Source organism: Chiloscyllium plagiosum, unplaced genomic scaffold (genome assembly GCF_037043375.1).
Source record: "Chiloscyllium plagiosum isolate Xiang-an unplaced genomic scaffold, Cpla_swu_hap1 HiC_scaffold_49, whole genome shotgun sequence".
NCBI classification, from domain to species: domain Eukaryota; kingdom Metazoa; phylum Chordata; class Chondrichthyes; order Orectolobiformes; family Hemiscylliidae; genus Chiloscyllium; species Chiloscyllium plagiosum.
Genome location: NW_028270187.1, coordinates 5,920,874 through 5,947,981, shown reverse-complemented (window position 1 = coordinate 5,947,981; position 27,108 = coordinate 5,920,874). Strand labels below are relative to the sequence as shown.

At 43.8% G+C, this 27,108-nt stretch overlaps 2 pseudogenes; both read left to right on the top strand.

Annotated features, from left to right (window-relative positions):
- Positions 1-10,304: 10,304 nt before the first annotated feature.
- Positions 10,305-10,948, top strand: LOC122544499 (histone H1-like; annotated as a pseudogene).
- Positions 10,949-11,452: 504 nt separating this feature from the next.
- LOC122544566 (histone H3-like) lies at positions 11,453-11,986 on the top strand (annotated as a pseudogene).
- The last annotated feature ends 15,122 nt before the right edge of the window (positions 11,987-27,108 follow it).

Sequence of the window (27,108 nt, the reverse complement as noted above, 5' to 3'; positions counted from 1 at the left end):
TGTGCATGATTATTGTTCTCTCCATTGTATTTGCTGCAATGTGAATATGTGAGAGCAGACATCAATCGATGCCTGTCAGTTTTGGTTGTGTCCATACGAGAGTTTAGGATTTGAAGTATACATGTCACTTTCTGCTGTCCATGTATGAATTTAGGAATTGATCTATACATGCCAGTTTCTGCTGTGTGACTGTGAGACTTAAGTTCTCAATGAGTTCCAGTCACTTTCAACTGTTATATACCAAAATTGCTCAATTCTCTGGCAGCCAATAATATTCTAAGAGTCTAATGATGTCCATGAATCTATTGTTGATTGCCAGAAAAACACATCTGGTTCAAGTAATGTCCATGAAGGAAACTGCCATCCTTCCCTTGTCTGGCCTGCATGTGACTCCACACCCACATCAATGTAGCTGCATGGGTAGTTAGGGATGGGCAATAAATGCCCCCATCCCATGAATGAATTAGAAAAAAGAAAATCTTTGACGGTGATTCAATCTGTGATGATAGTGTTTAGGGTGTTGAAATTGGGCCTTAATCCCTTATGCATTTTGTGATTTATGACACAACCATTCAGCCTGTTGTGTCTGCACTGGGACATTCTATTCTTTATCTGTTCTCCATACGAGTTTCCACGAATTGTTGGGATTCTAATCTTCATTCACTCACTGCCAATGTCTCGGTGTAAATGCCAATTTGAGATTAGTTCTGCAGTTATCGGCCTTTGAATACCTATCGTGCCAGTTTTGCTCTGTGTGCAACAGTGACAAGTTGCGTATACGGATGCCATTCTCTTTCTTTGTTCAGTGGTGTTTATTTCAGCAGGGTGTAGGATAAACCCCAATAATATTTGATAAACCTGTGTGATTGAGGGATTAATGTTGTTTCAATACTTATCTTTGCCAAGAATCTGAATTTTATTGTATTTAATCTCAGTTTTCTTTTTACATTTTGTGTGCAGTAGCCTTTGGCAGTTGCTGCTGGGCACTGCAATAATGTAACTAATACTAACATCTTCTGAAGCGATTAATAATTAGGTCAGTCAATTTATGACCGTCCATAGCTGGAAGTAGTTGTGGGCCGAAATTGCATTTTTTTCCCCTTTTACCATTAACTGGCTGAGTGTGAGTGAGTTTTCTGTTGTGCTGCCAATCTGTATCACCTTGAAGAGTGGTCTATATGTCTTTATGTGATTCCAGTTCTGCATGTTTTGATCTGATACACTTTATGAGGTGGGTTTAATGTCTTATCAATCAGTGTTTCATACATTTAAAAAATCTGGAAATGCTTCTGCATTACTCAGGCCCTCAACCAGAATGGAAAGGTGCATAAAGTGTGTTTTCATCAACACCAGGCTGAGAGTGAGAATGAGAAAGACAGAGACAGGCACAGATGTGTATGTACATATGTGAATGAGCATTAAGCATCCTCTGTCGATCAGGCTTGACAAGAGCTTCATTTGAAATTTACATTGTTTGATTATTGTCTTTGTACAGGACAACTGTTTATCAAAAGAATAATTTTGTCCTGCTCAGTTGTCCAACATTGCTACTATATCTGCACTCAAATATACACTTCATATTTATATATATTTGTTATAGCCATGTAACACCATGAACGGTTTGTTCTAATTGATTGTAACTTTAAAAATGCCAAATCTACATAAGAATTTAATGCAGCTCATAAATACATATTTATTATAAGCATACAGTCTAACCTGCTTCTCATCTTATGAATGATAATTAGCTTTGAATAATGGAATTAGCTATCACTGAGGTGCTAAGCACTGAGAACAGGGCAAAATATTATCGATTTATATATCGTCAGTTGTGTTTAACTCTTAGATTGAATGTATACTTCTGGAAATGGAGCTCAATGTGCATCTGACTCAATCCATTCAGACAGAGGAAAGGACCTTCTCCTCTCTGACAGTGGTAACATACCTGCTGGGTGTGAGAAGCAGCTGGTCACCCTTGGATTGATCCATCAAATATTTGCCTGGAGAAAGACAAAAGAGAGAGCTCCGGTACATCACTAGCAGCTGAGTAGGAAGACATCAAATAATCAATTCAGGTCATGATCATTATAATTTTTTGTTTTTGAACAGGGTGAGGTGAACAGAGCTGATCCTGGTTCCACTCGAGCCTTGAGCTCCTTCCAATCTTTTTCTGTTTCTCGATTTCCAAAACATTTTACTGAGATAAAAATAAACTAAGCAACATGTGCACAGCTCCACAGATGTAATGATTCCACAGTTCAAAGTCAAGCTATCACTGATGTGCTAACTGTTGAAAAACAAATACTGGGAACGATTTCACATAGTTGGAGACATTTATCCGGTGCCTGCTATATTTACCCTTCACAGGATTATCACATCTGATTCTACTGTCCTTTATTTAAATGTCTATTCGCAACAAACAGCGTGAAATAGAAGGAGAAAGTGAGGTCTGCAGATGCTGGAGATCAGAGCTGGAAATGTGTTGCTGGAAAAGCGCAGCAGGTCATGCAGCATCCAGGGAACAGGAGAATCGACGTTTCGGGCATAAGCCCTTCTTCAGGAATCTGAAGTTTCCTGAAGAAGGGCTTATGCCTGAAACGTCGATTCTCCTGTTCCCTGGATGCTGCCTGACCTGCTGCGCTTTTCCAGCAACACATTTCCAGCGTGAAATAGAAGCCAAACAATGAATTCCCATCAGTGTTTAGGGGATTAAATCCCACAAGACTGTCCCACAGCAGGTTCTTCCCGCTCTGTCTCCCTCAGCAGGGCTCCACACAGCCCAAGAAAGGCCTCTCTCTTCCCCCCAGCCCGCTCACTCCAAGTTCCGGGACCAGTTCCTGCTCCGCTCGGCCTCTTACAAACAGCCCCCGGTTCTCCCTGAACTCACCCCGAATCAATCCCGGTCTCGGAGCCCCCTCTGTGTCCCAGGCTCCCATCCCGATGTGCTGCTGGAAGGAGCCTGCTGTTCCCTCGCTTCCCTGGGCGCTGATCTCTCCATTGCGGTCTGTTTCAAACAAACCTCTTGCACTCACTGAGTAAATGCTCCTCAATGGCAGCGCTGGGGGAGGGCCTCACGCATGCGCTCCTCTGGTCAGGAACAGTCATTGCGCATGTGCTGCTTTTTCGAATGCCACCCAGAAACAAACATCAATTGGTCATTTCCTTAATTCCCTTTTCTCCCAGTTTGACCAAAGGAACTGGGGCGGTGGGGGAAAGGGCAGAGAACGTTTCAAGCTGGGACATTCTCCCGTTATGAAGCTCCAGCACGGATTTGTGAAGGGTAGGTCTTGCCTTACAAGTCTTACTGAATTCTTCGAGGAGGTGACCAAGCATGTGGATGAGGGTAGAGCAGTGGATGTAGTGTACATGGATTTTAGTAAGGCATTTGATAAGGTTCCCCATGGTAGGCTTATGCGGAAAGTCAGGAGGCATGGGATAGAGGGAAATTTGGCCAATTGGATAGAAAACTGGCTAACCGGTCGAAGGCAGAGAGTGGTGGTAGATGGTAAATATTCAGCCTGGAGCCCAGTTACAAGTGGAGTTCCGCAGGGATCAGTTCTGGATCCTCTGCTGTTTGTAATTTTTATTAATGACTTAGATGAGGGAGTCGAAGGGTGTGTCAGTAAATTTGCAGATGATACGAAGATAGGTGGAGTTGTGGACAGTGAGGAGGGCTGTTGTCGGCTGCAGAGGGACTTAGATATGATGCAGAGCTGGGCTGAGGAGTGGCAGATGGAGTTCATACCTGCCAAGTGTGAGGTTGTCCATTTTGGAAGAACAAATAAGAATGCGGAATACAGGGTTAATGGTAGGGTTCTAAGTCAGGTGGAGGAACAGAGGGGTCTATGTACATAGATCTTTGAAGGTTGCCACTCAGGTGGATAGAGTTTGTAAGAAGGCCTATGGAGTATTATCGTTCATTAGCAGAGGGATTGAATTCAAGAGTCGTGAAGTGATGTTGCAGCTGTACAGGACTTTGGTTAGGCCACAGTTGGAGTACTGTGTGCAGTTCTGGTCGCCTCACTTTAGGAAAGATGTGGAAGCTTTGGAGAGGGTGCAGAGAAGATTTACCAGGATGTTGCCTCGAATGGAGAGGAAGTCGTACGAGGATAGTTTGAGAGTTCTCGGCCTTTTCTCGTTGGAACGGCCAAGGATGAGGGGTGACTTGATAGAGGTTTATAAGATGATCAGAGGAATAGATAGAGTAGACAGTCAGAAACTTTTTTCCCCGGGTACAACAGAGTGTTACAAGGGGACATAAATTTAAGGTGAAGGGTGGAAGGTATAGGGGAGATGTCAGGGGTGGATTCTTTGCCCAGAGAGTGGTGGGGGCATGGAACGCGCTGCCCGTGGGAGTGGTAGAGTCGGAATCATTGGCGACCTTTAAGCGGCATTTGGATAGGTACATGGATGGGTACTTAATCTAGGTTAGAGATTCGGCACAACATCGTGGGCCGAAGGGCCTGTTCTGTGCTGTATTGTTCTATGTTCTATGTTCTAATGGTGCTCATTCCCGGGTCATGTTAATAACTCCTCCCTCCGGCTCTCTCACAACCTGATCAGGGGGCAGAGAAACTGGCGACCACTCAACCCATCCCCAGTGCTCCCCCATTCGACAACATATGGTCAGATCGAATGTTAACTGTGGTATTTAATCCTGGTGACCCTCAACCACAAATATTAATTCCTTGCCCAAAGTATCATATAGAGAGATGGAATAAGTGGACCATTCTTATGAAGGCAGAAAATAACTGATGGAGAGAGTCTTGAATCACAGTGTCAGATCTTATTTCTGGGTCAAGAGGCCTGTGCAAAAGTCAGACCAGGTGGCACTCGATTTAGTTTATCGTGGATGACAGATTTTAGTGTCATGTATGCTGCAGACAGAAACCTTGTAATGTATTGTATGCCACAATGAGAGACCCCAGCTGTTTTTGTTTATTCACTCCTGGAACGTGGATGTCGCTGTCTGAGCCTATCATTTATTCTCCATCCCTTTGAGAAGGCGGTGGTGAGCCACCTTCTGGAACAGCTGTTGTCCATGTGCTGCCCACAATGCCATGAACAGGGAATTCCAGGATCTTGATCCAGTGACAGTGAAAGAAAGCGGTTTTTTTTCCAAATCAGCATGGTGACTGCCTTGGAGGGGAACTTGTCCGATATCAAGGCGTTGTTCCCCTACATAAGCTTCCCTAATTCGTTTAGATGGAAGTAGTCGCGATTTGGAAGGTCCTCCTTTTACAAATTACAAAACTCGAATCTCTTTGTCAGACAGACGTCTCTCCGGCCGACAGCGAGAAATCAGAATAGTGTGTTGCCTCCTTGGTGCCAGGATCAAGGATATCTTGGAGAGAGTGCACGATATTCACAAAAGCGAGAGGGACCAGCCAGAGTAAACACTGGAACTAATTACATAGGAAGGGGAAAGGATTAGATTCCAAAGGAAGAAAAAGGAAGAGGCAAGAATTTAGAAAGGAGGTCCTCTCTGGTAGTAATAAGTAGATTACTCCCACTGCTCCGAGCGAGTGAGGGTAGGAGAGTAGGATGATAGAGTAAGGTAATGCCCAACTCAGGAGCTGGTGCAGGGGAGAAGGGTTCACATTTTTGGATCATTGGAATCACTTCTGGGGAAGACGTGACTTGTATAAAAAGCTGAATTGGAAGGGGTCTAATATACTGGCAGGGACATTTCCTGGAGCTATTGGGGACGGATTAAACTAGTAAGGTGTGGGGGCAGGAACCAGGGAGATAGTGAGGAAAGGGATCGATCTGAGACTGGTATAGTTGACAAGTCAAACAGTCAGGGCAGGCAGGAACATAGCAGAGAATGACTTCGGATTCATCAATAAAACTGTGTTTATTGCAATACAAGAGGCCTAACAGGGAAGAAGGATGATCCCAGGAAATGGTTAGGAAAATGGGATATCATAGCAATTACAGAGACATGGTTCGGGGATGGACACAACTGCAGCTTAATGTTCCAGGAATCAAAGGATTGGGGGAGGCGGGCAGTAAGAGAAAATGGGGAGTGACGTGTTTGCTAAGAGATACGTTTACAGATATACTTAGGGAGGATTTTCCTGGGAATTACTTGGGTGAAACTGAGAAATAAGAAAGGGTTTGATCATCTTATTGGGATTGGACCTGTAGACACTCCAAAAGTCATGAGGAAATTGAGAAATACATTTGTAAGGAGATCTTAGATCTGCAAGAATACTGGTGTGGTTATGGTGATGGATTTTAACATTCCAAACATAGATTGGGACTGCCATTTTGTTAATGGTTTCAACAAAGAGGAATTCCTTAAGTGTGCACAAGAACATTTCCTGATTCTAGCCAAGGTGCAAAACTTGACCTACACTTGGGATATAATTATATGTCAGTGGGGGAGCATTTTGGGGCCAGTGACCATTATTTAGTACTGTTGTTGAAAAGGATATACCAGATCTCAATGTTACATTTCTAATTTGGAAGAAGGCCAATTTTGAGAGTATAATGCAAGAACCTTAGTGGGCGGCACGGTGACACAGTGGTTAGCACTGCTGCCTCACAGCGCCAGAGACCCGGGTTCAATTCCCGCCTCAGGTGACTCTCTGTGTGGAGTTTGCACGTTCTCCCTGTGTCTGCGTGAGTTTCCTCCGGGTGCTCCGGTTTCCTCCCACAGTCCAAAAATGTGCAGGTTAGGTGAATTGGCCAAGTTAAATTGCCCGTAGTGTTAGATGAAGGGGTAAATGTAGGGGAATGGGTCTGGGTGGGTTGCGCTTCAACGGGTCGGTGTGGACTTGTTGGGCCGAAGGGCCTGTTTCCACACTGTAAGTAATCTAATCTAAAAAAACCTTCAAAAGTTGACTGAGGGCAGATATTCACAGGCAACGGGATGGCTGGAAAATGGGAAGCCTTCAACAATGAGGAAACGAGGGTCCAGAGACAGTATGTTCCTGTTAGAATGAAAGGCATGACTGGTAAGTGTAGGAAATGCTGGGTGAGAAAAGAAGTTGAGGTTTTGGTCCGAATGAGAAGGAAGCATATATTAGTTAAATACAGTAGAGGTTGACTGAATCCTTCAAAGAGTATAAAGGCAATAGGGAAAAACTTAAGATGGAAATCAGGAGGGCAAAAATGAGACATAAGTTATCTTGGCAAATATTGTAAAGGAGAATTTAAACAGATTTTATGAATACATGAAGGACAAAAGGGCCCAGCAAAGATTAGCAGGGCAGCCTATGTGTGGAACAACAGGAAATGTGGGAGATACTAAGCAAAAGTGCTTACTGAGGAGAAGGAAATGGAAGATGTAGAATGTGGGAAATAGATGGTGACATCTTGAAAAATGTTCATAATACAGAGGAGGTGCTGCTGGATGTTTTTAAACATAAAAGTTATATAAAGCACGAGCACCTGATCAAGTGTATCATAGAACACGTGATAAGCTAGGGAAGTGATTGTTGGGCCCCTTGCTGAGATATTTGTACCATCAATACTCACAGTTGAGGTGCAAAAAGACTGGAGGTTGGCCAACGTGGTGCCACTGTTTAAGAATGGTGGTAAGGCAAAACCAGGGAACTACTGAACAGTGAGCGTAACATCAACAGTAGGCACACAGTTGAGACGATTCTGAGAGACAGGATTTACATCTTTTTGAAAGGCCAGGATTATTTTAGGGGTAGTCAACATGGCTTTCTGCGTGGGAAGTCATGTATCACTAACTCAACTAAGTTTTTTTGAATTGGTAAGGAAGAAGACTGATAAAGGCACAGTAGTGGATGTGATCTAAATGGCCTTCAGTAAGACATTTGACAAGGTACTTTCCCCATGGGAAATTGATTAGCAAGATTCGATCACATGGAATGCAGGGAGAACTCACCATTTGGATACAGAACTTGTTTGAAGGTAGAAGACAGAGGGTGGTGGTGGAGGGATGCTTTTCAGACTGGAGGCCTGTGACAAGTGATGTGCTACAAGAATCACTGCTGGGTCCACTGCTTTTCATCATTTATATAAATGATTTTAGTTAAAAAATGACAACACCAGGTTATCGTCCCAACAGGTTTATTTGGAAGTACAAGCTTTCAGAGTGCTGCTCCTCCGTCAGGTGTCGATGCTCTGAATGCTTGTACTTCCAAATAAACCTGTTGGACTATAACCTGGTGTTGTGTCATTTTTAACTTTGCACACCTCGGTCCAACACTAGCACCTCCACATTATTATGAATGATTTGGATGTGAAGTTGCACCTATTGTTAATAGGTTTGCAGATTCCACAAAAATTGGAGGTGTAGTGGGCTGCAAAGAAGGCTACCTCAGAATACAGCAGGACCTCTATCAGTTGGGCGATTGGACCCAGGAGTGGCATATTGAGTTCAATTTAAATCAATATGAGGTGCAACAATTTGCAAAGGCAAATCAGGGCAGGACTTACACACTTAATATTAAGGTCCTGTGGAGTGTTGCTGAACTAAGAGACGTTGGAATGCAGATTCATTGTTACTTGAAAGTAGAGTTATAGTTAGATGGATAGTAAAAAAGGCATTTATATGTTTTCCCTTACTGGTCACAGCTTTGAGTATGAATACATTGTGAGTGTACAGAACATTGGTTAAGCCACTTTTGGAATATTATGTGCAATTCTGGTTTCTCTCCTATGGAAAGGATGTTGTGAAACTTGAAACGGCTATTCAAGATAATTTTTGGTTCAAAGGAAAGGCTTAAAATTTGGGAAGATATGTAGTGAAAGATGTGAAGGCTGCAAACAGATCTAAATTCAGCCAATGGCAGGGAAAAGGGATTTGACTAACAAAGAGCAAATGAAGAAAACAGTAATGTTGCAGAAGCCATGAAAGAAAAAATAACTGTTGAAGCAAAAATAAATGTGTAAAGGGAGAAAAAGGTTGTAATGTTGTCACTTACAACATTAAAAAGCAGAGTTTAAAATGGGGAACAAAAACGTCTCAAAAATCTCTAACATAATGTTGTTCTCTGTTCACAAATGTTCAACTGTTCAACAACTAATACAGTAGTAATGGGGAGTTTACTGAGAGGGAAAAACTGAACCAAATCAGTATTATTTGAGAAATGATGTTGGGACAGTGGGTAGGATTGAAGGTTGGGAAAACCAGGTCTTGATCATCTACGTCACAGAGTATTTAATGTAATGGGCTGAGTTGTACTGGATGCAGTGGTGATTCCTGGTGAAGGGCTTTTGTCCGAAACATCGATTTTCCTGCTCCTCGGATGCTTCCTGACCTGCTCTGCTTTTCCAGCACTACTCTGATCTAAACTCTGGTTTCCAGCATCTGCATTCCTCACTTTTGCCTGGATGCGGTGGTGGTCATGTTCCAATATTCTATAAACTCTGCAATAATTTACACAGATTGGGGGCGAGCTAGTGTAAGCAATCCAATGGAAAAGGGAGGTAGGTATAAAATTGTGAAGTATAGACCAGTCAGCCTGCAGAGAAAAATCAAAATGAAAGCTTCAATTGTGAAGCATTTGACAAAACAGTATTCAGGATCTGCTCGAGATAGCATGAACATGAAGGGCCTATTCCAGTGCACACTTCTGTCTTCTAAGCTTGACAAACCGACTGGCCATCTTTGAGGATGTAAACAATAGAGCTGATGAGAGTATAACAGTTACTGAGGAGAAAAACTACAAGTAACTCCCTGGATACCGGAGCAAAGACTGAAATTCTATCCTTCCACACTTACATTTGGTGATATTTCTGGCGTGTGACTGTGTGAGTGTGAATATTGTGTCAGAGAGACTGTCGGAAAAGGGCGGACGGTGAGTTTAACGTAACTGTGTTTGTGTGTCCGCGAATATTATGATATTTCCAAGTCTCTCTTACATAACTCAAAAATATTTACAATTCAGGTTATCCCTCTGCTCCCCTTCTAAACCCCAAAGGTAGAATTCAAATCAATATATTTGTAAGTTTCAAGATTTCGGTCTAAAAGTAGCGACAATGTCACCGTTCAGCTCAGAAACCGCGATCAGTGCAGCAGCAAAGTGCGTTTAACTCGACAACGGAGCCGTCAATTCGAGTGAAAAATTTTCGGCCGTAAACCTTCCAGTGTCAGGGTGAGGAGCGATCGAGCCTGGCTCTCTGGAGATGCGGAATTTCAGAGCAATCGGAGAGTTTAGGCCGTTAGAGAAACACAGAGAGGCAGCAAGAGCAGGGAGCTGACGGCGGGTTGTCCCTGCGCCGTCCGCTCGCTGCCTTGAAGTTGCTCAGTGCCGCCCCCAGCAGCTTCATTGCTGACCCAGTTCAGACCGACCCAGAGAGAGATTCAGCGCAGAGTTCTCAACATGAGCGACAGTGCAGCCGCCGAAACGGCTCCTCCAGCATCCGCTCCCACCAAAGCCAAGGCTCCCAAGAAGAAGGCAGCGGCTCCCAGGAAAAAAACACCCGGTCCCGGGTTGGGAGAGCTGATTCTGAAGGTTGTCGGGGATATGAAGGATCGCAAAGGGGGTTCTCTGTCCGCTGTAAAGAAGGGGCTGGAGAGAAGCGGGATCGAGAGAAGCGAAAGGCACAGATCAAGATGAGTATCAGGAGGTGCCTGGCGAACGGCTCCCTTGTTCTGGTCAAGGGCCATGGCGTCTCCGGCTCCTTCAAACTCCCAAAGAATCCAGTCAAGGCAAAAGCGGGAAAGAAGGCGGGAACATCAGCGGCCGCCAAAAAACCGGCCGTGAAGAAATCACCGGCCAAGAAGGCGACAGCGAAGAAATCCCCGGCCAAGAAAGCGACAGTCAAGAAATCCCCAGCCAAGAAAGCGAGTGGCAAGAAGACGGCACCGCCAAAGAAAGTGGTGAGCAAAACAGCGCCAAAGAAACGGACTCCCGTGAAGAAGGTGAAAAAGGCCAAGGGCCCTAAAACCCCCAAACCCCTCAGCAAACCGGCTAAAGGCAAGGCCAAAGCGAAAGTGATCTGTCCTTTTATCGGTGTACACTGATGTTAAGATGCTTAAATCGGCGGGGTTATTTAGATTGATTCACGGCCGGTACAAGTTCGGTTGTTCAGTTTGCCTGGGCTGTTTTAAACCCCGCCTTTCCTCCTGCCTGTTACAGACAGATCAGGCAATGATTCCGCCTCCTGTCCGCGCTGACAGCTAACTCGGTTTTAAATAATTACTATAAAATATTACTTTTTATCTTCGTTGCAGACGGGTGATGTTTTGCGTTTTAATGGTTAATTTAATCTCAAGTTTTGTGAGGGTGAATTCGGCGGGAATTTTCAAACTGACCAACTGTCATTTCACGTTACCCAATCAGATTCCAACAATTCTTTTCCTGCCTTTTCTGTGCCTTCCGGAGCTGTTTCTCTGTGGGCTGAGGGACAGGGCTGTATCCAATCCCAGCTCTAGGGCGGGCTCTCTATTCCCGAAAACAGGCAGCACCGCCGCAGCCTCAGCATTGACAGCAGCAGCCTGTGTGTGTGTTACAGAGAGTTGGAGAGAATGGCCAGGACCAAGCAGACAGCGCGCAAATCCACCGGAGGGAAAGCTCCCCGCAAACAGCTGGCGACCAAAGCGGCCCGCAAGAGCGCTCCGGCCACGGGCGGAGTGAAGAAGCCTCATCGCTACAGGCCCGGCACGGTGGCTCTGCGGGAGATCCGCCGCTACCAGAAATCCACCGAGCTGCTGATCCGCAAACTGCCCTTCTAGCGCTTGGTGCGAGAGATCGCTCAGGACTTCAAGACCGACCTGCGCTTCCAGAGCTCGGCGGTGATGGCCCTGCAGGAGGCCAGCGAGGCTTACCTGGTGGGGTTGTTTGAGGACACCAACCTGTGCGCCATCCACGCCAAGCGGGTCACCATCATGCCCAAAGATATCCAGCTGGCCCGCCGGATCCGCGGGGAGCCTAAACGGAGCCTGGCCGGCCCGGCACATGCACCCCGAGAGAGAGAGAGAAACACAACGGCTCTTTTCAGAGCCACTAAACCATCCAGAGAGAGCAGGAAACGATGGGTTGCATTAGTATTGTTATTATGAAAGGAACAAGTAAATGGGGATTGAGTAAAGTATTGATTTGGAGTCAGTCAGCGACAATGAAAATACAGCGACCGAGGTCTTTGGTGATCGCAGAATTTATTATAATACGATATTAGAGATTTGTAATTTTACTACATAATTAGGAATTCCCCCAACAAAAGCCCTCTCTCCTCATTGTTTATCGTGATGTTAACATGGCTTGCTGTGCAGAAGGTGCGAGAGAAGATTTGGCGCCAAGAGATCGGCCGCTTTTATTTCGAATTGAAAAGCCCGCCAAAATGCCAGAGGAGAATGTGTGAATTCTTATTCGGTGATTTGTTTTTGCCATTACAAAAATATATTCCAAACGATCATACCTTACTCCCTTTCCTAATTTGCATCTTCAAAAACATTGACTCACCAGTGAGTCAATTTTTCGACACAGTCTTTTTTATTCCGAGAGAGAAAGCGAGCATGTTAAACATCAGTGAGTAATGCATAGCCGGGGAGTTATTCCCATTCAGCGGCAGTGAAAAGAATACATATTGCAATGAAATTTGTACATCATCTACGAAGGTAGTGGAGTATTCCGGATTAAAGACCCTCTCTCCTAATTATCTCCCTTGGCGTTCCCACCAGCTGTAACTATATGATCATTGTTAAAAATCACACAACACCAGGTTGTAGTCCAACAGGTTTAATTGGAAGCACTAACTTTCAAAGCGAAGCCCCTTCATCACGTGGTTGCCATGAAGGAGCAGCGCTCCGAAAGCTACTGCTTTCAATTAAACCTGTTGGAGTATAACTTGGTGTTGTGTGATTTTTAACTTTGTACACCCCAGTCCAACACAGGCATCTCCGAATCATGACTACTATCTGATCATTGCTGAGAAGGCAGGCGGGAAATCATCATCCGTTTTCGTTCAGATTTGGGCATCCCGCCGAGATGGAGATGAGAGAAGGGAGTTTTATAGAAAATAATGCTTTCGTAATTCATCGTTAATTTGCTTTTAGATTATAAAAGTACAGTTCACACAGTCTCTCTTTAGGAGAAGTGAGCCCATAGGCTGTTTGAAGGATCCGAGATGCTCTTTGGAGGGGAGGTTCAGACTCGATGGGCCGAATGCCCTCATTCAGCCCTGTCAGGATTACATGAACGTTCTTCGCCAGGAGCGCATTAATAACGAACACCGCCTTTAGATATTATTTTAATATCGTACTCCCTTGTTGCAAAAGCTCCACATTAACTATTCCAGTCCGGCCACTGTTCTGGTTTGATCTCGGTTCATTTTGAAAGCTTCTAACAGAAGCAGAAAGCCCCATTTACAACATTCTGCAACCCAACAGAATTCCGCGGAGTTTTGTAAGTTGAGAAATCAGTGTGTAATGTATCTACACGTGGGTCTGTAAGAGAAAGGGAACTTATTTTGTTTCCCAATGATGAAACTCAGGGCTTACACGCCAACTGGGGCTTGTAGCTCCCGGAATAATCAAATAGAGAGTAACTTGAGCAAATAGCAGTAAACTGAAAAATAGATTCACTGGTGTTTAATATGTTCCCAAGAGGCAGAGAAGAGAGGGCACGTTCTCTTCTCTCGAAGCCAGCGCCAAATGCTAACCAGCTTTCTTTCCAATTTGAAAAGCCCGCCGATTCACAAGTAACGGAGTATGTTTTGCATAAAAGAATGCTGTATAAGAATGAGGACGTTGTTCAGAGGAGAATCCACCAATACCTGTTAATTAGGTTACAAATGTATACTTCAGACAATCTCTTTCGCTCATTCATTTGCCGAATCCCATCTGTTTCTTTCTACCTTTTTTTTCTGGACCTGACGAACTGGCAGAAACAAAACCAAGCGCCAAGAACTGCAATCTGCAATTAATCTCTTTATTTCACATTTCAAAACCATCCCTATATGTTAATTAAACATCTCATTCCTTCTCTCACGGAATAAACCGCAGTCACGGAGAATATTAGTGGCTGCCAGAGAATTAAGCCAAATTGGTACGCAAGAGTAGAAAGTGGTTCGTACAGATTAAGGACTTCACTCTCACAGTCACACAGCAGAAACTGACGAAGCTGCTCTCACATATTCACATTGCAGAGGCTGACAGGGAGTGAATGATAGTTACACATATATTCTCATTGCTCAAAATAGGGCAGGACTTACACAGTTAATGGTAGGAGCCTGGCGAGTGTTGCCAAACAATAAGACCTACAGGTGCATATGAATTGCTGGTTGAAAGTGGAGTGGCAGGTATAACAGATTGTGGAAAAAAGGAGTTTGGCATGCTTGCCTTCTTTAGTAAGCATATCGAGTTTAGGAGCTGGGATATCATGTTAGGGCTGCACAGGACATTGGTTAGGGTAGTTTTAGCGGACTGCATACAATTCTGGTCACGCGGCTATAGGAAAAATGTTGTTAATCTTAAGAGGGTGCAAAAAATATTGACAGAGATGTTACCAGGACTAGAGGGTTTGAACTATCAGGAGAGGCTGAATAGGCTGGGGCTTTTTCTTCTGTGGAGGATCGGAAGCTGAGGGTGATTTTTACAGCTGCTTATAAAATCATGAGGGGCATCGATAGAATGAAAAGCCAAGGTCTTTCTCCTCGAGTGGTGGAGCATAGAGGGCATAGGTTTAAGGTGAGAGGGCAAAGATTTGAAATGACCTAAGGGACAACCTTTCATGCAGGGGGTGATGTCCATATGGAATGAGCTTCCAGAGGATTTGATGAAGGTTGGGAACAATTACAACATTTAAAAGTAACCTGGATGGGTAAATGAACAGGAAGGATATAAAGGGAAATGTGTCAAATGCTAACAAATGAGATTTGGTCAGTCTCGGGTATCTGATCAGAGTGTATGAAAGGCTGTATGAAAGTTGTAGGTTGATAACTAGATTCTCACATACACAGTACAAAAGCTTTGACATGTGGCGTATGATAAATGCAGTAATAAACCAGAGACTGACATGTACAGATTAATAACTATACTCTGAGATACGCAGAGCAACAGCTGACACAGATATATTCATACAGCACAGAAAAACACTTCAGTCATCGAGTCTGCACCCACAATAGCCTCTATATCTTTACCCCTTACACTCCATCATAGTGAGAGTCCTTACCCTTACCATATCCTAACCCAATCACCACTTGTGATTGATCTTCAAACACGGGAAACAGCTTCTCTTTATTCACCCTGTCCATACGCCTCATAACATTTTACACCAAAATCATGAGCCCTCATTTATGCTTCCCAGCTCGAGAGAAAACAATCCACGCTTATTTAGTCTCTTCTTTTGTTTTGGAAGTAATATTTGTGCTTTGACCCTAATCCCCAATACTGGGTCTGGGGTTTAGCACAGCTGCTATCACTGTCGATTTAATGCGAATGATTTATTCCTGCATCCTGAAGCAGCGCATGCGCGATGCTGCCCCTTCCCCATAGCTGACTGCTCCTCCCCCAGCGCTGCCATTGAGGAGCATTTACTCAGTGAGTGCAAGAGGTTTGTTTGAAACAGACCGCAATGGAGAGATCAGCGCCCAGGGAAGCGAGGGAACAGCAGGCTCCTTCCAGAGCACATCGGGATGGGAGCCTGGGACACAGAGGGGGCTCCGAGACCGGGATTGATTCGGGGTGAGTTCAGGGAGAACCGGGGGCTATTTGTAAGAGGCCGAGCGGAGCAGGAACTGGTCCCGGAACTTGGAGTGAGCGGGCTGGGGGGAACAGAGAGGCCTTTCTCGGGCTGTGTGGGGGCCTGCTGAGGGAGACAGAGCGGGAAGAAGCTGCTGTGGGACATTCTTGGGGTTTGCAATCCCCTAAACACTGAGGGAATTAAATGTTTGGCTTCTGTTTCATGCTGTTTGTTGATGTTGGGCAGTGAAGAATGGAAGTACAGACCATAATTTTGTGACAATCTTATAAAGGATACGTATTAGAGTGAACAGACTTGACGTTTCGAGTAAAACATTAGACATAGCGTCCCTTGTTCTTTCCATCAACACTTAGTGTATTGGCAGCTTGCTGTTGGTGTATGTCAGCATAGCAGCTGCTTCGGGAATTCCCATTCTTGGAGGTGTGCAGATGTTAGTTCTGGATCTCACCGAATTGTCAGAAAGTTGCAATTAAAAGAAAAGGAGACGTGTGCAACTCGGGGAAAGAGTAGAATTGAAACCTGGTTCTGTTTGAATTGCCAGGTTTAAAAATACCCAAATGATTATTAACTGTCTGCCACACTGATCTGTTTAATCTTGCCTAACGTGGCTTATATTGATTTAGAGGTGAAAAATCTTCTGTGTTCCGCCAAGCAAATATTTAAATGACGAAGACAAAGTCATATTTCCTCAGTACAAAACTAAGTGTGACCAGCTGCTTCTAACAAACAGAAGGTATGTTAACCCTGTCAAAACAGAGAACATCCTTTCCACAGGCACAGAACAGATTGAATGAGACTTAGTTTGAGCTTGTTAGAAATGGGGAAAAGTGTTGTTTTTGCAGATATAGAAAAAACATACAGAAAAGGGGTACAGCAAGAGAACTATTAACTCTGCAGGTATTTAGGGAAGAGTATCTCTACTTTTCAGTGTATAATTGTGGTTAAATAAATATTAATTATTATAGCAAATAAGTTCTTTTTAAAAATTATGTTTTCAGCAAAAAGCTGAGACAACGGAAATGCTTGGGCTATACAAAATGATACAAGTTAATGAAATGTCCGAGGATGGAATGTACCAGCAGAAATGGAGTGTACCAGCAGAATTGATACAAGATGTTAAACCAGATCTTGATGTACTGTCGAAAAAATAATGTGTGTGTCAGCACTTACAGAGAGGAAGGTTGCCAACCTGGGGAAGGGGGAAGTAATAAGGGTGGAGCGCAGCTGGGCAGTGGTATGGTACAGTAAGAGAGATTGGGTAATTAGGAGTCTGGAGGGATGACCTCACTCAGCTCATAGGGTATAACTGTACACTAACCTGAGTTCTAATTTGCTCAATTGTTTCTGCATTTGATGCCCTTTCTTGCAAGATCGTAGAATAAATTGTCTTGTTTCCAGTTTAGGTGGTCTCGTCTAAATTTTATTAAATTTGTTTCTAACAGATTTGGGGGCTCGTTCTGGGATCCCAAGCTCTGGTCACTCGGCATTTTTGGAGAAACGGAGAAGGTGCACCTCGCTGATTTCGGCGATCTCTAGTTTCCCCTTGTTGCCGCGGCGGCTTTGGGCGAGCGTGATCCGGACTGAGAGACCCTGGAAACAAGATGGGCAGACGCGACAGGTTCGGTCGGGTGACTCTTGTGTGCACAAGACCTGGGTAAGAAAGTCTTAAAAGATTATTCTGGGCGACCGGGGTCGGCAGGAGTAGTTGCTGCCAGTCTGATATATCCGGGGACCCGGGGTGCTGGCAACTGGAATAGGCGAATCCGGTCAGCCAGGGTGGGTAGCCGTAGATACTATTGCCAGGTGGATATATCCGGGAGGCCGGCAGCGGCAGTTGCTGCCAGTCAGATGTATCCGGGTATCCGGGGAACTGGGGTTCTGGGCGACCGGGTTAGGCGAACACATCAACCAGGGTAGGTAGCGGTTGTTACCGTTGCCAGGTGGATGTATCCGGGTGGCTGCCTGTTGGATATATCCGGGGAACCGGGCTTCTGGGCGACCGGGTTATGCGAACCCGATCAACCAGGGTAGGTAGCAGTTGTCACTGTTGCCAGGTGGATCTATCCGGGGAATTGCTGCGGGACAAGGTGCACAAACATGGGGCAGGAAGTTCGGTCAGGCAAGTGACCGGGATAGGCAACGGTAGTGGTTGCCAGGTATTGCCACGGGATACGGACGCGCGGATTCAACCAGGTATCTCTTGTGCACAGACCAAGGTAAGAAAAGGGACCTTTAAGTATTACCTTGGTGGTCGGGGACGTACGAGAAGTACGGGAATCCCTTCTCGTCCCAAATCTTCAGCAGATCATCTGCCCTGTCACAGTATAAATACAGCCACAGCGGAGAAAGGTCATTCATCTGTTCCAAGGATGGGAAAGGGTTCACTCGATCATCCACCTTGCTGAAACCCCAGCAACTTCACACAGAGAACAGATCTTTGAAATGCTCAGAATGTGGGAGGTGTTTTAAAAACTCTGGGGCATTGATATCCCAACAACATGCTCACAGTGACGAGAGACCATGTGCTCTCACTGTGGGTGTGGGTGCAAGCCATCGTCCAACCTCATTAAACACCAACGGATCCACACTGGGGAGTGACCATTCACCTGCTCACACAATGGGAAAGGTTTTCTCATAAATCCAACGTGTTAAAACAACAGCGATCTCTCAGAAGGTAGAGGCACAGACTGTGGGAAGAGATACATTGTGAAATCCAGTCTGCTGAAACACCAGCGTATTCATGAGAAATGACAGTGCCTGGTTTTTACTGTGGACATCTCCCTGCTTTATAGTCTCAGCCAGAAGATTTTGTTTCAAGTCCCACCTGATATGGAGCTATGTCAAAGAACTTAATTAGTTTTGTAATTGATAACAAAATGATATCCACTGGGACAGGTTTCCACTGAAGTTAATGAACTCCAGCTCAGTTGAATGGATAACTGTTCGGGATGACAGTGAAATAAATGCACTTTATGTTAAACACACTATATAAAACCTATTTCTAACTTGTAAGTACTCATTGAAGTGATCTCCCTCTGACTGTGTTGTGGAAGAATCACTCAATGTTTTATAAAGAATTACCAGGAGACACAGAAAATCCTTCACTAAATTAAACTTTAATCTTGCAAAATCAAAGCTGTGGGAGCCAGCTAAGTGTCTTCCCTGGCTGCCCACAGGCTCTTTGTTCTCCTGCAACTTATACAGTTGTTCTTCCAGCGCTTATTGGATAACATTAGCATAGCCCGTCATGCTGGCTTGCTTTATCTTTCTAATCACCGTCTGCCACACCGGTTCCCTCCATTACACTTAACCTATCACATTACCATCTCATCATCTTCAGCATGAGCTCATGTACCAGTGACTCGGCTAACCTGTCACAACGCACTATCATTATCTGTTACTGGAGGCCTGTTATATGATACTGGGTATGCATTACAACACCACGTTAACTACATAACTGCCTGTGTAACTTCCATCACTGAAGGAGTTGGAATTTGCTGTTAATCATATCCAGCATCCAATTTGATTCATTGTAGTCTTCCTCAATTGACCTTGTGGAAATTCTAGCTTGGTTTCAGATGTTTATAATGGGACAAAAAGTCAATTATATCAAATTTGAGGTAAACACCCAGCTTACTAACACTTTCTAGTGTCCTTCGCAGTTCCTTTTGAAAAGTTCACCTTTCTCTCTCCTCGAACTTGTAGTAAGGAGCTCATTGAGCTTCTTTGTCATTCAAATTGAGATAATCTGAGCAGGTGTCTCTTCCATGTCCCTCCTTTCCCTGAAACTGTCTCTGAGGTTCCACCTTGTCTGAGTCCTGAATAGTCAACTTTCTCCTACCCTGGGAGCTCCTCGTGTCCATGAGTACCAACCACTCGACTCTTGACCATTTTCCCACTCAATTGCCGAGCATCCAACCGCCTCCCATTGACTGATATTGTTAACAGTTCTTGCTGTCATCAGATAGGTCCCTGTCACAATCAAACAGGTCATAGTTAGTCTTTTAATTCCAGATTTTCATTTAAGTCAATAGACAATAGACAATAGGTGCAGGGGCAGGCCATTCAGTCCTTCGAGCCTGCACCGCCATTCAATATGATCATGGCTGATCATTCCTAATCAGTATCCTCTTCCTGCCTTACCTCCATAACCCTTGATTCCACTATTTTTGAGAGCTCGATCCAACTCTTTCTTAAATGAATCGAGAGACTGGGCCTCCAATGCTCTCTGGGGCAGAGCATTCCACACAGCCACCACTCTCTGGGTGAAGAAGTTTCTCCTCATCTCTGTCTTAATTGGTCTACCCCTTATTTTTAAGCTGTGTCCTCTGGTTCGGCACTCACCCATCAGCGGAAACATGTTTCCTGCTGCCAGAGTGTCCAATCCTTTCATAATCTTATATGTCTCAATCAGATCCCCTCTCAGTCTTCTAAACTCAAGGGTATACAAGCTGAGTCTCTTCAGTCTTTCAGTGTAAGGTAATGCCGCCATCAAATTCCAAAGTCAAATTGCATCTTCTGTCATATGGAATTCATAACCAGATCCTCCGAACATTACCTGGGTCTCTGGTTTAATAGTCTGCTGATAATCCCACTAAGCTACTGCTTCTATGAATAGGAAATTTTCTCCAGATAAAAAAAGCAAAAATCCCTCTTGATCAGTCTGTAACTCTCTGTGATATCTGCACCTTGGACTCCGTTGCTCCCTGCCTCTGTTACCTGCACTCCCTCACTCTGAGATACCTGTGTTCCACTCATTCTGCCCTCTTTAGCATCACAGACTCTCATTATTCCACTATGGCCTTGCCTGAGCAGGAATTTCTGATATTCCATCCCTCAACCAGTCTGCCTCTCTCCATTTTAATATTTGTTCAAAGCTTGCCCTGCAATCCAAATTTTCGGCATTCAAGGGAATACCATTCAATGTGTCGGTGCCCAATGTTTATTTTGCAAACTCTCCTGAAGGATGTTGAGATGTTCTGTTACATAAAATGTGTTCCATGTGGCTGATCTTTTACAGTGTTAGGCCAGAGATTTCTTTGTGCCTGTGGAGTCTCAAATGGTGCTACATATTGTGTAATCAGAGTACCAACTCGAAATTTCATTCAAACGTAAAGTCGTTAAGGCAGCTCAGTGTGATATGCATCAGATTGGAAACATCTGTAGAGTGAAATAGTGGTAACGTATCGAGACTGATGTGAACGTGTTGTGTAAAAAAGGAATACTGGACTCCAAAAAGTTAATTCCTCCAATGCTGTCAGACCTGCTGAGTTTCTCCAATTCCCTTCACTTTCTGGTCTGTAAAACATTATTTGACCTGAATCTCGAACATCGGAGCGACCATTGCAGATGGATCCACAAGAATTTGGTTAAGGGCATTAAATGAAAAATCATAAAGTGTCCTGTATGAAATGTCCCTAATATCGATGACATGTTGTATTGTGATAACTTGCCATGGAAATATTGAACTCAGTGGCGTTGGCATTGCACGATCAATCCTGTGAAAGTAAATGAATAAAAATTCTGAGGCTTGTTACTTTAATGTCATATCATGCTGCTGAGGTCGATGAGGTTACGTGCAACTAGCAAGGCCTTATCTTTTTCAGACTTTAGACCAAACTATGAAAACATAAAGTCTATTGGCATTTTTAACAGGGCATAATCTTCCATGGGTTTTGGAAAGCACTAGCAGGGGCAGAGTTTACTTGTCATCCCCATTACCACTGGATTATTGCATTCTCGACCCTATTCTGTTGAATTAGTGCAAGTACACACAGAGCTGTTTGTAATGGAATTCGAAATGTTTTCGCAAATAACAGTGAAGGAACAGCAAATTAATCGGGATGGAGAGTGTTATGGAAGACAATGAGCAGGGATTGGTGATCCTGCTGGTTTAATGTTTGCTGTTAGAGAAAGTCGTTTTTATTCTAATTTATATCAGTTGAAGATTAATATTGATCAAAATTTTGTTCAGTATCCTTGATACCATACTCAGTCATGTACGACATTAATGGCAAGGGAAGTAACTCTGATCTCAACTCAGTTGACAATGGGGCATCAGCTAAAATGACAAAGAGCAGAAGACAAGAACATTGTTTGTTTGAACAATGTGCTCACTGACTCATTATGTTTAAAAGAAAATTGATGCAAGCACCTCCAATTTTGTTATGAGGCGTTTGTTATATTTGTGATGAGGCTGTTTAGTTAAGCGCTGTGACACAGGGATAGAAAGAAGCTCCGTAATGTACTTTGGGGAATATATCATCCCGTTCATGGTGCATCAGACAGCGGTAAACACGCTATTCGCTCTTCCTATTGGACAATGCTTGTTCAAGCCTCATCATTCAGTGATGCCTATAGCAATAGAGAAAGCAGCAGCTTCCGTCAAACACCTGGAGAGCAAAAAGGGAAAGGGATAGTCGGGAATGTGTGAGTAAACGGGAAGTGGTGTGACAGAAGTGGAGTGTGAATTGTTGGTCAGTGGACGGGGATGTAACAGCGGAAGGGGCATGTCAAGGGAAGTAGGAGTGGAAGGAAAAAGTAGGAAAGAGGAAGTGTGGGAGATGACATATCAGTGACATGGAAAAATGTGTATTTGGAGAAGAGAAATTGATCAGCGGTGAAACAAAAAATTAAGAAAAGATTTCTGATCTGTTTTTCTTACACTTTATTCTTGTTAACATTGTCCATTCATTCTGCTTTTCTGTATCAACTCAAGTGAAGATGACATGCTTTGCTCCTGTAGTGCATTGCCTCGTTTTTGTTTCAAACTTTCTTTTACAATATAAGGAACAGTAAGTGCTTGTCCCAATTGCAAACTTCCAATTTAAGGTAGAGATGAAAATATGATTTGATCCTTTATAGAGTGTCTATAATTTTGAATTTAATTGAATCTTTATCCTCATCACTCTTGCACTTTCAAACAAAGCTAATGAATGAATCTGTGCCTAACCTGCAAATGAAAATGTTACAAACAGCGTGTTTCAGGTCCACATGAAATGTTCAGTACAACGTGTCACAATCGAGTCCACCATTAATGACGTACAAGCCTTATGAATAAAACATGCAGAGGGCAGAGTATGAAAGGTAAATTCTGCCCCATATCCCAAATGTTACTTTTGGCTCTTCTATAAAAAAAACCCTCAACTGCATCATTCTATAAATTCACTAAAATAAGGAAAAAAGTTAAGATTGGACTGATCAATTCATCTTTGGTGAATAACATCTGGAGAATAGGAAGAACATGGTTTGATTGTGATATTCATAAATGATGATGGTGAGAATGTCTGGGATGATTACATTACTTACAGTGTGTAAACAGGCCCTTCGGCCCAACAAGTCCACATCGCCCCGCCGAAGCACAACCCACCCCAACATTTACCCCTTACCTAACACTACGGGCAATTTAGCATGGCCAATTCACCTGACCTGCACATCTTTGGACTGTGGGAGGAAACCGGAGCACCCGGAGGAAACCCACGCCGACACAGTGAGAACGTGCAAACTCCACACAGTCAGTCGCCTGAGTCGGGAATTGAACCCAGGTCTCTGGCGCTGTGAGGCAGCAGTGCTAACCACTGTGCCACCGTGCCGCCCACCTTTTTTTTAAAATGGTATCCCTTGCCCCACAATTCAGTTTAAAATCCTGGCTACTTATCCAGTTTTTGAGTTGGCAAGAACACCTGTCCCATTGCAGTTCAGATGGAGACAATCCCCTTTCTGTAGATCCCACTTTTCCCAGTATTTGTGCTAATGGCTCATGAACCTGAGGCTCATGATAAGAATATAAATAGTGTTGTGTATGATACAAAGGTTAGCTCGTTGGTTCACAGTGAGGAGGAAAGCATCAAGTTACGAGAGGATTTTGACAGATGGTTCTGATAGAAGGATCAATTGCTAATGAAATTTAACACCGATGAATGTGAGACAATGCAATTCAGAAGTGTCAAAACAAGGAAGACCTCAAACTATGAAGGGAGGTGTCTTGCTTGGTCTTTTCGTTTGACCAAGGAAGTTTGAGGGAGAACCTCGTGGAGGTGTATAAGAGCGCGTATAGAGAAGTTGAGTATACAGCAGCTGTTTCCCTTATTTAGAGGATCAAGAACAAGGGGACATACTTGTAAACTAAAAGGCAAGACGTTAAGAGAGAATTGGTGGTATGCATCTTTTTTTGTACAGAGGGTGGTATGCATCTAGAATGCACTACCTTGGAGGGAGGTTGAGGCAGGTAACCTCAGAAACTTTATAAAACAGTTGGATCAGTGCTTGGCAGTGCAGACGCGATGGGCATCTTCTCTATTCTACGATTCTATGTGGTGATAGTGTTATGAAAGTGAATGCTGTTTTGCACTGATTGTTTCCAAGCACCTCTCATGTATCTAGCAAGCAGTCTCTGAGTGTACTGGAGAATTGAAATTTGTAGTGTTTGGCTTTGAAAATGATACCTGGGCGTTGGATGCTTTTTACACAACAATTCGAAATTAACCAGTAGTTTAAGTTATGTCTCAGGATGCGAAAACCCAACTGAGTTTGAATTTATTGTTTTTGCCAACCTCGAGGCAATGCGACGAACCGACGTGTCGTGTATGTAGAACATAGAACAATACAACGCAATACAGACCCTTTGGAATTGTGCCAAACTGTGAACCCAATCTGAAGTCCATCTAACCTGCACTATTCCATTATTTCCATATATTTATCCAGTAACCATTGAAATGCACTTAAAGTTGGCAAGGCAATTATTGTTGCAGGCAAGGCATTCCACGCCCTTACTACGATCTGAGTAAAGGAACTAAATCTAAAATTTGCCCTATATCTATCACGTCAATTTAAAGCTCTGTCCCCTCGTGCTAGCCATCATCATCCGAGGAAAAAGTCTTTCACTGTTGACCCTACGTAATCCTCTGATCATCTTGAATGTTTTTATTGAGTCACCTTTTTTACTTGCTTCTCTCTAACGAAGACAGCTTCAAGTCCCTCAACTTCTCCTCAAAGATCTTTCCTCCATACCAGACAACATCCTGTTAAATCTCCTCTGCACCCCTTCCAAAGCGTCCACATCTTCACATAATGTGGTGAACAGAAGTGTATGCAATACTCCAAATGTGGCAGAACTAGAGTTTTGTACAGCTGCAAGATATCCGCATGGCTCCAAAATTCAATCGCTTTAACAATAAAAGCTAACACACCACATACCTTCTTAACAATCCTATCAACCTGGGTTGCATCTTTAAGGGATCTATTCCAATGGACACTGAGATCTCTCTGCTCATACACACTGCCAAGAATGTTAACATTAGTCTAGTACACTCTATTCCTGTTACTTCTTCAAAAGTTCATTACCTCACACTTCTCCACTTCAAACTGCATTTACTACCTCTTAGTCCAGCTATGCAGCCCTTCTGTAATCTGCAACATCCTTCTGCATTGGACACAACTCCACCGATTTTAGTGTCATCTGCAAATTTACTCATCCATCCATCAATGCCCTCGTCCATGTCATTTATGATAATGACAAACAGCAGTGGCCAAAGCAGATCCGTGCGACACATCATTGGTAACTCAACGCCAAAATGAACATTTCCATTAACCACCTGTTGCGAAACTGTTTAAAAATATTCAAGAATTGCCTAAGTTTGGTGAGTAAGATGTGGAAGTTTTTTTCATCTCCTTTGAAAAAGTGGCGAAGCAAATGCAGTGGCCAGTGACCATGTGGGTTTTGTTGATCCAATCAAAACTTGTAGGTAGAACTGGTGAGGTTCTCAAATCACTATCACTGCGGGGTATGAGGAGGTGAAGAAAGCCATCTTAAGTGCATGTATAAGGAACAGTAGCAGAAAGCACAGTGGAGGCTACAAAGTTGCACCAAAATGTACAAGCTGATCGAGGTTGATTAAGGAGGACCTTCTTAAAAATACATACTTGCGAAGTTAAAGTTTATTTGTACAGGCCAGGAGCAGCAGGTAAAGAGATTATAATAATAAGAGACACAGGATCCTCTCAGTCTGTGATGCTGAAAGATGAGGAGACATGTACGTCTGAAGAACTATTGCCAGAAAAGGTACTGGTAATGGGAATTCACGGTGAGACAAAGGTGCTCAAATATATTATGTGCGGTTAGAGTTCAGACAAGAGTGGGGAAGTAGTGGTAGGAGTACTGGACAAACTGTCAGCTTCAGGAATACAATTTGTCCTTGCTAACAGTCTAGCCATTTAACCAGTAGGAGTGCTAGCGACGGAACTTGAAACACGAATGAAAGCTCAGGCAACTGAACAATTGCAGGACATACATCCTTGGATTTTTCGTGACTGTGTGGTAATGAGGTCACAAAGTCACCAGTTGAAACATGAGAGATCAAAGAGTACAGATACGAAAGTTGATATGAAATTAGCAGAGACCCTGCTTGACCAGACGGCTGAGAGAAAGCAGAAACAAATAGTTGACATCTTTAGCTCAGATGAATAATTTGACGTACAGCAGCACCATGAAAAGTGAAAACAGTTGTATCAAATGGCATGTACAGAGAAGGACTCCAAATGTATTCCTGAATATTATTGCCTTAAAATTGATGTCTAAATGAGAAAATGGACGCAATCACATATTCAGGCAGATAAGAGAAAGCGGACACAGAGATGGGTTCAAGTGCGTATACTTCAACGCAAGGAGTATCAGAAATAAGGTCGGTGAACTTCTGGGACTACGATGTTGTGGCCATCACGGAAACGTGGATAGAAGAGGGACAGGAATGGTTGTTGGAGGTTCCTGGTTACAGATGTTTCAGTAAGATTAGGGAGGGTGGTAAAAAAGGAGGGGGGGGGGTGGCGTTGCTAATTAGAAATGGTATAACAGCTGCAGAAAGGCAGTTCGAGGGGGATCTGCCTTTAGAGGTAGTATGGGCTGAAGTCAGAAATAGGAAAGGTGCAGTCACCTTGTTGGATGTTTACTATAGGCCCCCCAATAGCAGCAGAGATGTGGAGAAACAGATTGGGAAACAGATTTTGGAAAGGTGCAAAGCCACAGGGTAGTAGTCATGGGCGATTTCAACTTCCCAAATATTGATTGGAAGCTCTTTAGATCAAGTAAATTGAAGGGGCGGTGTTTGTTCAGTGTGTCCAGGAAGCTTTTCTAACACAGTATGTAGATTGTCCGACCAGAGGGGAGGCCATATTGGATTTGGTACTCGGTAATGAACTGGGACAAGTGATGGGCTTGTTAGTGGGTGAACAGTTTGGTGATGGTGACCACAATTCTGTGACTTTCACCTTGGTTATGGAGAGAGATAGGTGCGTGCAACAGGGTAGGTTTTACAATTGGGGGAAGGGGAATTACGATGCTGTAAGACAGGATCTGAGAAGCATAAGTTGGGAGCATAGCATGTCGGGGAAGAATGTCGTGGAAATGTGGAACTTTTTCAAGGAACAGATACGACGTGTCCTTGATATGTATGTATCGGTCAGTCAGGAAAGAAATGGTCGTGTGAGG